This window comes from Syngnathus scovelli, chromosome 21, assembly GCF_024217435.2.
Source record: "Syngnathus scovelli strain Florida chromosome 21, RoL_Ssco_1.2, whole genome shotgun sequence".
Taxonomy (NCBI): domain Eukaryota; kingdom Metazoa; phylum Chordata; class Actinopteri; order Syngnathiformes; family Syngnathidae; genus Syngnathus; species Syngnathus scovelli.
Window position 1 is genome coordinate 9,069,608 of NC_090867.1, and position 8,300 is coordinate 9,077,907.

At 41.6% G+C, this 8,300-nt stretch overlaps 1 long non-coding RNA gene across 1 annotated transcript; it reads right to left on the reverse strand.

Annotated features, from left to right (window-relative positions):
- Positions 1–1,069: 1,069 nt before the first annotated feature.
- Positions 1,070–3,348, reverse strand: LOC137839811 (uncharacterized). Its single transcript, XR_011086089.1, has 3 exons — positions 3,093–3,348; positions 2,784–2,833; positions 1,070–1,182 (listed from the first exon to the last, which is right to left on the reverse strand). It is a non-coding gene; the product is annotated as an uncharacterized lncRNA (long non-coding RNA).
- Between the last annotated feature and the right edge of the window lie 4,952 nt (positions 3,349–8,300).

An 8,300-nucleotide genomic window follows, 5' to 3' on the forward strand; every position in this document is an offset into this window, starting at 1 on the left:
CAAAGGAACGAGTTTATGCAGCATGGATCTACTGGTGAGAATCTGCAAGCTTTTGAACCTGTGGAATCAACCTCTTGTCTGACCTGCTGATAGGTGACAACTTACTACAAACTTGGCATTGTTTAAAAGCGTAAATGCTTTTTTTTTTTAATGCCTCCCTCTTCCTGCAGAACAGTTTCCAGTAAGGATGCAGTTAGAAAATCTGCCACCTGCTGGCCAAAGGAACAAGCCCTCCAAAACGTGCAGAGGTTCCTCAAGGCTGCCTCCATTTTCTGAGTTGACTCTCAAATAAAATGTACTAAATGGCAGCTTGATGGGTCCCTTGTTTGTATTGTGTGCAGGTGTCCACCCTGGAGAGTCTTAACATTTCAGGAACTCTGCCTGTGCACCAGTGACCGGCTGCTTCCTTTTTTCTTTACAGGCAGAGGTGGTCCAAAGCCTGCCACGGTTTGTCTTCAGCCTCTGAGCTCGTTCACCTGGGTCTGTGCTGCCTGAAGAGCCCTCTGCTGGTAAGAGAAGTAAAGTAAATTAAATTTTAGCCAACAGGTTTCAAAATTTGAATCTGTTATTTTTGTGTCCAGTGTGGAGCACCATCAAGTATCTGCTTGCAGCGGAAGCTGAGGACCAGAACAAAGTTGCAGACAGCAGCGCTTCAGTTTCCTTGTTACTGCCTCAGCAACCAAAGTGAGGCACTTTAAATGCTCCTCAAAATCTTATCTTTACTCCAATAATTTTTTTCTCATTTTCTGACAGGCAGTAAGGAACAAAATCAATTTCCTGGGTCGTGCAGCAAGGAGCAGAAATCGGCTTCCTGGTCATGCAGCTTTCAATTGTCGGTGCCATGAACAACTCTACTTGCACGCTGGTATGTTTCATGCCAAAACCTTTTCTGCACAAAACGTTGACTTAGCTTTTTACTTACCAATCTCTTTTTTTCTTGGGTCTAGGCATGGAGTAACACTCGTCCCACTGGCTGACCACTCGTCCCACTGGCTGACCACTCGTCTCTCTGGCTGACCACTCGTCTCTCTGGCTGACCACTCGTCTCTCTGGCTGACCACTCGTCTCTCTGGCTGACCACTCGTCTCTCTGGCTGACAACTCTTCTCTCTGGCCGACCACTGCACCACTCTGCATTGAGCAGACTACCATCCAACTTGTTACTTTGTTGTGATTGTTTACTCTGCAAAAGAAATAAAGCTTTATTACAAATAACACAAACTTTCAACTCTTCATTTTCAAACATAGCAACTTAAACTTTAAAACAAAACTAAAAATAATTCTTTCCAATATTTTTTTCCCAACCTAAAAAATTTCAGAATTATTTTTTTACAGATTTTTTTCTGGTGAAATTTGATTAATGGGGTGGGACGTGATTGGAATACTGCTTCATGATTGGCTGAGAGCTCAAAAATTGGGTGGAGCCAGAAGAATAAAAGCCTGTGGTTGGCTGTGAAGTGGGCGTGGATATGCAAATTAGGTACTATGTGATTGGTTAGACCTCGAGTGGGCGTGGTTTACTTAAAATGAAGCAATCTGATTGGTCAGATGTGCAAATGAAGCATTCTGATTGACTGTCAAAAAGTGGGCGTGGCTATGCAAATTTTGAGCCGAGCCATGATTGGCCAGTCTGAATTTGGGCAGAGTTAGGAGGCGGGCAAAGTGGCACTTAGGTTTTGGAAGGCTCTTTTCAGCTTGGAGTTGAGTGTTTGCCTTCAGCCGCTGAACAGAGCCAAGTCTTTGACTGCTTCTCTCTATCTCCACATGACTCAAAGTGACTGCAACTGTACAATTGCATCACTGTGACTCATGTGGAGACAGAGAGAAGCAGCAGTCAAAGTAATGCAATTGTACAGTTGCAGTCACTTTGAGTCATGTGGAGATAGAGAGAAGCAGTCAAAGACTTGGCTCTGTTGCAGTGACACTCACCTCAAGGCTGAAAACTTGTGTGCATAGTAGTAGACACTTAGGTTTGGAAGTGGCCAACTCAAGACTTCAAACAGAACTTTGCCAATGCAGTGACCACCGAGCATGAAAGACTTCAAATGAGCAAATTTGCTCATAAATCACAAAGACTTGCATTCCACTTAATTTATTGAATAGAAAAGCAGTTTGAAAAGGCCCTGCCTGCCTGCATGGAAGCAGCTTAAGTGCTTGATGAGCTCCGGTATGATGTCACTTACTTCTCGTGGCAGCCACTAGGGGGAAGGTGAGCACATGCAAACAGTGCAAACATCTCTCACCGGGACAAAACCTAAGTGCCAGGTACTGCACAGTACCACCACCACCACCACTCACTTTTGGACAAGGTTTTCCATGACACTGACGCAAACCAAGTCAGTTAAATATATGTTTCTGACTAACTTGGTTTGCTTCAATGTCATCAAAAAACACATCTAGACCAGTGTGGTGATGATGATGATATTGTGCAGTAGCTGGCACTTAAGTTTTGTGAGAGATGTCAGCTGCTTGCATGTGCTCACCTTCCCCCTGGTGTGCCATGACAATATGACATTAGCTCCTCAAGCACATAACACTACCAACTAACATACCTTTTACACTTTTTTTTTAGATTTATATATTTTTTTAAATTCAAGTCATATTAGAATAACAAAGTGGTACACTTTCACTTTTCATGTGTGCCAACTATGAGTAAAAAAAAATGTTTTTGAACATTTTGGAATATTTGAAGTCATATATGACACGACCTTCTACATTTAAGATTAGGAGGCAAACGTTAAGGTCCACCAGAGGAATAAAGCCACGTGGAAAATGGAGAGGTACCTTACGAGATATGCAGATAGACGACCAGTAGCCGACGTGAAGCCTCCAGTCTTCAAGTTTGGACATGGAAAAACATAGAAAAACAACGTTGAAATCAAACGTTTTCGTTGATTATCCATTGATTGACAGCCGAGTAAGTGCTGCTTGTGGGCGTGCTAGCTAACGCTCCTCCTCTGGTTTCACGAGAGCTAGCGAGTTTCCACTGGCGTAACGACTAACAAATATCCTCCTTTCATGCCATTGTTTACATGTACGCATTTACATACATACAGCAAATATAAGAGCTTGGAAAAAGTTGACATGACTCACTCGAAACCCCAAAAGGTAACAACCTGAAGAGCTACCTGCTCGCTGAAGCGGAAGTGTACGGTAGCCGAGAAAGCTCAATTTAAGTCACACAAAAGCGCATCTTTTGCAACTTGCACTAAAGACACTCCCACATCATGCATACAATACGCATGAAAGAAACTCAATCAAGCACCACTTGTGGATGGAATCGTCTGATTGAATTGGAAATGTTTTTGCGTAAATATTCACACCCCCTAAAACGGTCCATCCATCTTTCACTTACCTCAGGTTGGGTCACAAACTTGCAAAGTCGACGAGTCCATAAAATCCAAATGCCTTGAGGAATCTTCACTAGAGCCAACACACATAACTTAACCATTATCAGTTGACAAAAAACGCTTGAGACTTTTGTGATGTAAGCCATGAAACCAGATTTAGGTTCATGCTCCATTTTATGAGGTTGCATTGAGGACAAATAGTTTTGAAAATGTCCTTCCGTCGTCCTATACGAACACTTTTCACTTCTCTGCTGTCCCAATTCTCAATGGAAGAAATCCTTCAACACAGTTGTATTTCAGAATTCAACCACGTTGCCCTAAAAAGTGCTTCAAGGCGGCCTGAGGCGAGTGACTCAAAAGGTCAAGACACCCGTGAGGGCGGAACACACCGCTACAAATCCTGTTGGGAGCTCTCACCAATAACTAAACCACCGAGTTGACCTTTGGGGCACTTGAGAGGATCCACAAGTCCCAGTTGACGACGGCACTCTCGAGTCTCTCTACATGATCATTTTTTAAAGTTCAAAAGTCCAGCTCGTGACGTAGATTCGGCTTTGAATTTTGATTTAATTTATTCTTCAAGGAAAGCACGGTTGACATGTATTGATCAAAATCTTCCTTTGGAGCTGCTTAAAGCAACACGACGCAGACGTTGCTGGAATGCAGTGGACTTTCTCAGACTTGTAATTTGTTCCGAAACTCTCATGCTGCAGAAGCCCTCCATGTTTTCTTTTGTCCCTTATGGAATAAATCAGACAAGGATCCTAATCATTTGTCTTGACAGTTCCCACCATGAGTTGCATTTTGGACTTAACTTGAATGATCCTGGGGAATGCAACAGAACATCATTTTCCACAAAAGAACTTTTCAAAGCAAAAGGGCAGCGCTACAGCATCAGAATTGAGGAATTAGTGTGGGAAATTGCTGTCGCAACACAGCAAGAAGACTATTATCCACATAAATGGCACAATTTTCCCTCTTTTATGAAGTATGGATTTCTATCTTTTTGCTTCTGTGTACTTTTTATTCCAATGTTGTGTCCAATGTTTGCTTCCTTCAAAAGCTCAAGACATTTTAGTGAAATATATATCATGGCCATAATATTTATGATAATGCAATACAAAATTAATCAATATTGTTTTAATTAAATACTTACTCATTCACTGCCATTGACGTCAAAATTCAATTTAGTTATTTTTTTTACCTGGGCTGGCACTGAATGAGTTAAAGGCTCACTTAAGTAGAGTTAAGATTTTTTTTTTTTTTGAGCACCCACTCAACCCCTTTGATTCCCAAAAGACCACTCTGAAAATTGTGGGAGTGTGGCTTGGCAATGTGAACGAGCTGCCGGCAGTTGGACTGACTGCAGGATTTTGGATCAAAGTGATGAGTGAAATGAGATCATGGCCACTGTTTGCCAAAGACAGCATGCCACTTAGACAGCACAAATTGCTCATTTGGTCATTCTTTCCATTTCACGAGTGACAAAGTAAGTTTTCAGTCAACTCAGAGAAGGAACGGCAACACGACGGGGTCACGCTACACGCTGTGCGTTAATTAGCCGATAAACGCTGTGCAAAGAGAAGCTCGACTGTGCAAAGCGCATCGGATATCTGGCTCTTCTGCTGACGCTGATGTCTCAAATCAAGCCTTGTCAACCTCTCCTCCGTCCCTTCGCGGCATCGCGGCAGGAGATTCCAAAACAATCAGAAAGACTCCCGGATCTTGATGATTGTGTTGTCGCTGCGAGTCTGCAATTGTATTAAAGCAGCAAAAGAAGACTTTCCAAACTACTTTTGTTCACATACACACACATCCAAACATAAATCCCTTGTAACATTTGTTGGGCCATTTCATATCCTGACTCGCCCCACACTAAATTTCATCACCCCTGAAATAGCAACTGGTCTGGCCAAAGAATATTCTTTCTTAAACGCTGTATTAAAGCCAAAAGTTCAGCAGAGCCGCTCTGCGTTTTCCTTAATAGACAAACAGCTTACGGTATTAAAGTGAAGTCAAGCCCAAAATTTTCAAGCAGCATATAAACATTTGCTTGTATTATCAGCTATCTCTTCATATTGTGCTTCAGTGAGTCATGTCCTCTTGATGATAAAAAAAAAAAAAAGAGACACCTCACCTTCAGAGGATAATTCCACCATCTTATTCTCATGTTGCCACAGAGTCACCTATTTGAAATTCATTACATCAGGTTGAACCTTTACAAGTTTCCGCACGCGCACACAAGCAAGTTAAGAAAGAAAAAAGTGAATCTGATGTGTGAATATAATTGGAAATGTTTGTTATTCGTTGTGCTTCAGGCCTTATTGTAGCAATTATTTTTTTTTGGGGGGGAGGTTGTTGCTTTTATTTGTTTTATTTTCTCCAAAATGGCAGACAACAATTAAATCGACTCTGCTTTAGGTAGGGTGCCATTTTCAAGTGATGAAGCCCAGATGATATAAAAAGTTTGCTCTAGAAATTAGACATTCCTAATTCTCCGCTAAGCCAATCCTCATAACTAATCTCTGCTTCAATTTCTCATTGAAAGTAATCTTACTTTGCTGCGGCACTTGACATCTAACTAATTATAGTCTGTCTTGGCCTTGACTTGTCAAGGAGCTTCTCAGCTGTTGCACTGATTTATACTAGAGGGCAGCTAAAGTAACAAGCACTCTATTTTGATATTCTTTCTGATCATTGTAAGTGCTCGGCTTCCTGTTTTTGAGCACCCGGTTGTCTTATTGTTGCTGTTTTATCCGTTGCGATGATCCCGGTTAATCCCAATTAAAGGTGAAGTCTATTTCGGACTATATATTATTTCCATCGCCCACTCATGCAGTAAATTATAACCCGACTGACGCCGTGTTCCAAAAGCATCTTTGATTCTATCAACTTGGCACACGTTCTGAAGAGGAAGTTGAGAGACTTTAATTTTCCTGTCTATTAATGCGTATGAAATTGCCTGTTGACTGAACCTCCTCGATTGATTCTGTGCCTCTTGTACTTTGGGACATGGTGAGTGGCTTGAGTAGAATCACTCACATTTCAGAAGCTAAGAGCCTCGTCCGTCGTTAAAGTGTGACATCGAGCCTCGGGTTGTGATTATTAAGCTTAGAGTCAGAGATACTACTTTTCTTGAGTACAAGTTTGGCTATTCTACACAGCTCTATTAATGAAATTAATTGTAATAATTAAATGTGATAATTAATGTAAACCTGGTTTTTTTTAGGTCAAACACCAATTTTTTTTTCCCATCCCTTTATGTTTGAATACAACACCAGGTAAACATCAGGAAGAAATGTTTTGGGTTGACTTCAAATATGATCAACGATGAATTGCGCTTCACTTTGGAAGTTGGAAACCCGAGCTGCTGGTGATGATGTAGTGTGTGACTCTTACACTGCAGACGCGCATTTACTGCATGTGGTCAGACTCCTGCAGGATGTATTCCATTAAAACCACAAATGTACCAGGGGACAGCTTGTTCCCAGACAGCAGCATGAAAAAATGGGCCAAATGTGCATTGCCTGCTGTGGTTTGGCTAGACTCGCTGATCCATAAACATACTGGACATGTATTTTGGTCACAGTATATCAGTCTTAAGCCATTTTTTATTTCATTTTATTCCCATCTTCCCTTCACCTTTTACATAATTGTGCCCCTCACAGAATGTAGAAAATGAAATCATCTGCAAAATGGCAGACTCAATCCTGGGTGACATTTGCATTGATGCCACACTTTAATGACTGCACACCCAGACGGACTTATTTTGGCTTCCTTCCACCTGGGAGATTTCTTAAAAATAATTCTATTTTACAGTAGCTGTCGGGCACAATTAAACAGTTCAGAGTAATACGAGCTATTCATTTTGAACCGTCTTTGCTCTAATCAGATTTGCTGCACATTCATTTTTAACAATGAAACTCCAACTGTCTCTTTCCGCCATCGAGCTGACAAACTTCCTTCTCTCTCCAGCAGAACAAATAAAATAGCAGACATCTGTTGTGCCTTGCCAACGCTTTCCCCGCTTTGAAGCGAGGATGCATAATGCATGTCGCACACTCTTTATGATATCAAATGGCGTGGCGAAGCGTGTTGCGCTCATACCCTCGAAAATGATGCAAATGTTCTTTTCATGCACTTGGAAGCGTTTTGCCAAATTGCATTTTCCCATCGGCTCAAATGTACGATCATTTGAAAGCGCTAGAATATATTTCACTGAATCAACTGAGTACAAGTTTTTTTTTTTGCCACACACTAAAGTAGCGATACCTTTGGTTGCCATGACTAATATTTACTGGCTTCTTTTGCTGTGATTTTTTTTGGGCAGTTGGCAAATACTTTTTGCATGCTAAAGAATGCGGCCACAAAAATACTTGCCAAGCACCAAAGGAAAGTCAACACGATTAGCCCACTCTTCTGAAATATGAACATTTCGAGTGTTTACTGTGTGTAATGTTCACACTTTGAAAACAGATGAAATAAGTTCCTTCATGCTAGAAGAAAAGCTTTGCTAAAAGATTGCCTCCTCGACAAGCTCCGATTTTGTCTCCAAGGAAACCAAGCAATTCAACAATTCAGGTAGTGACATTTTGTGTGCGACTTTGCCATTCACTGCAGTCACACAATGGGCGGGGCTAGCATGCCTGCATTGGGTGCTGCCCAACCTCCAATTTAGGAGATATAAATCTCTGCTCTTTGCTTTTCCTTCCTTTTTATCCCTTTGCAGCCAGGATGTGTTTCCTTGCTAATGAGATGTGACAAGAAGCCACCCAGCATCATCCACACTTGACGCAGCAGTGATCAATTACTGATGTAAAAAAAGTCACGAGCAATTCCTAAGTTGTCATGCTTGCTAGGTCTACCCAAGCTTTGGCCACCTCTCCATCCATATGACATGTTCATGGATGCCATTGCTGAAGTGTCTACTGTCTTTGCAGTGGGCATTTAT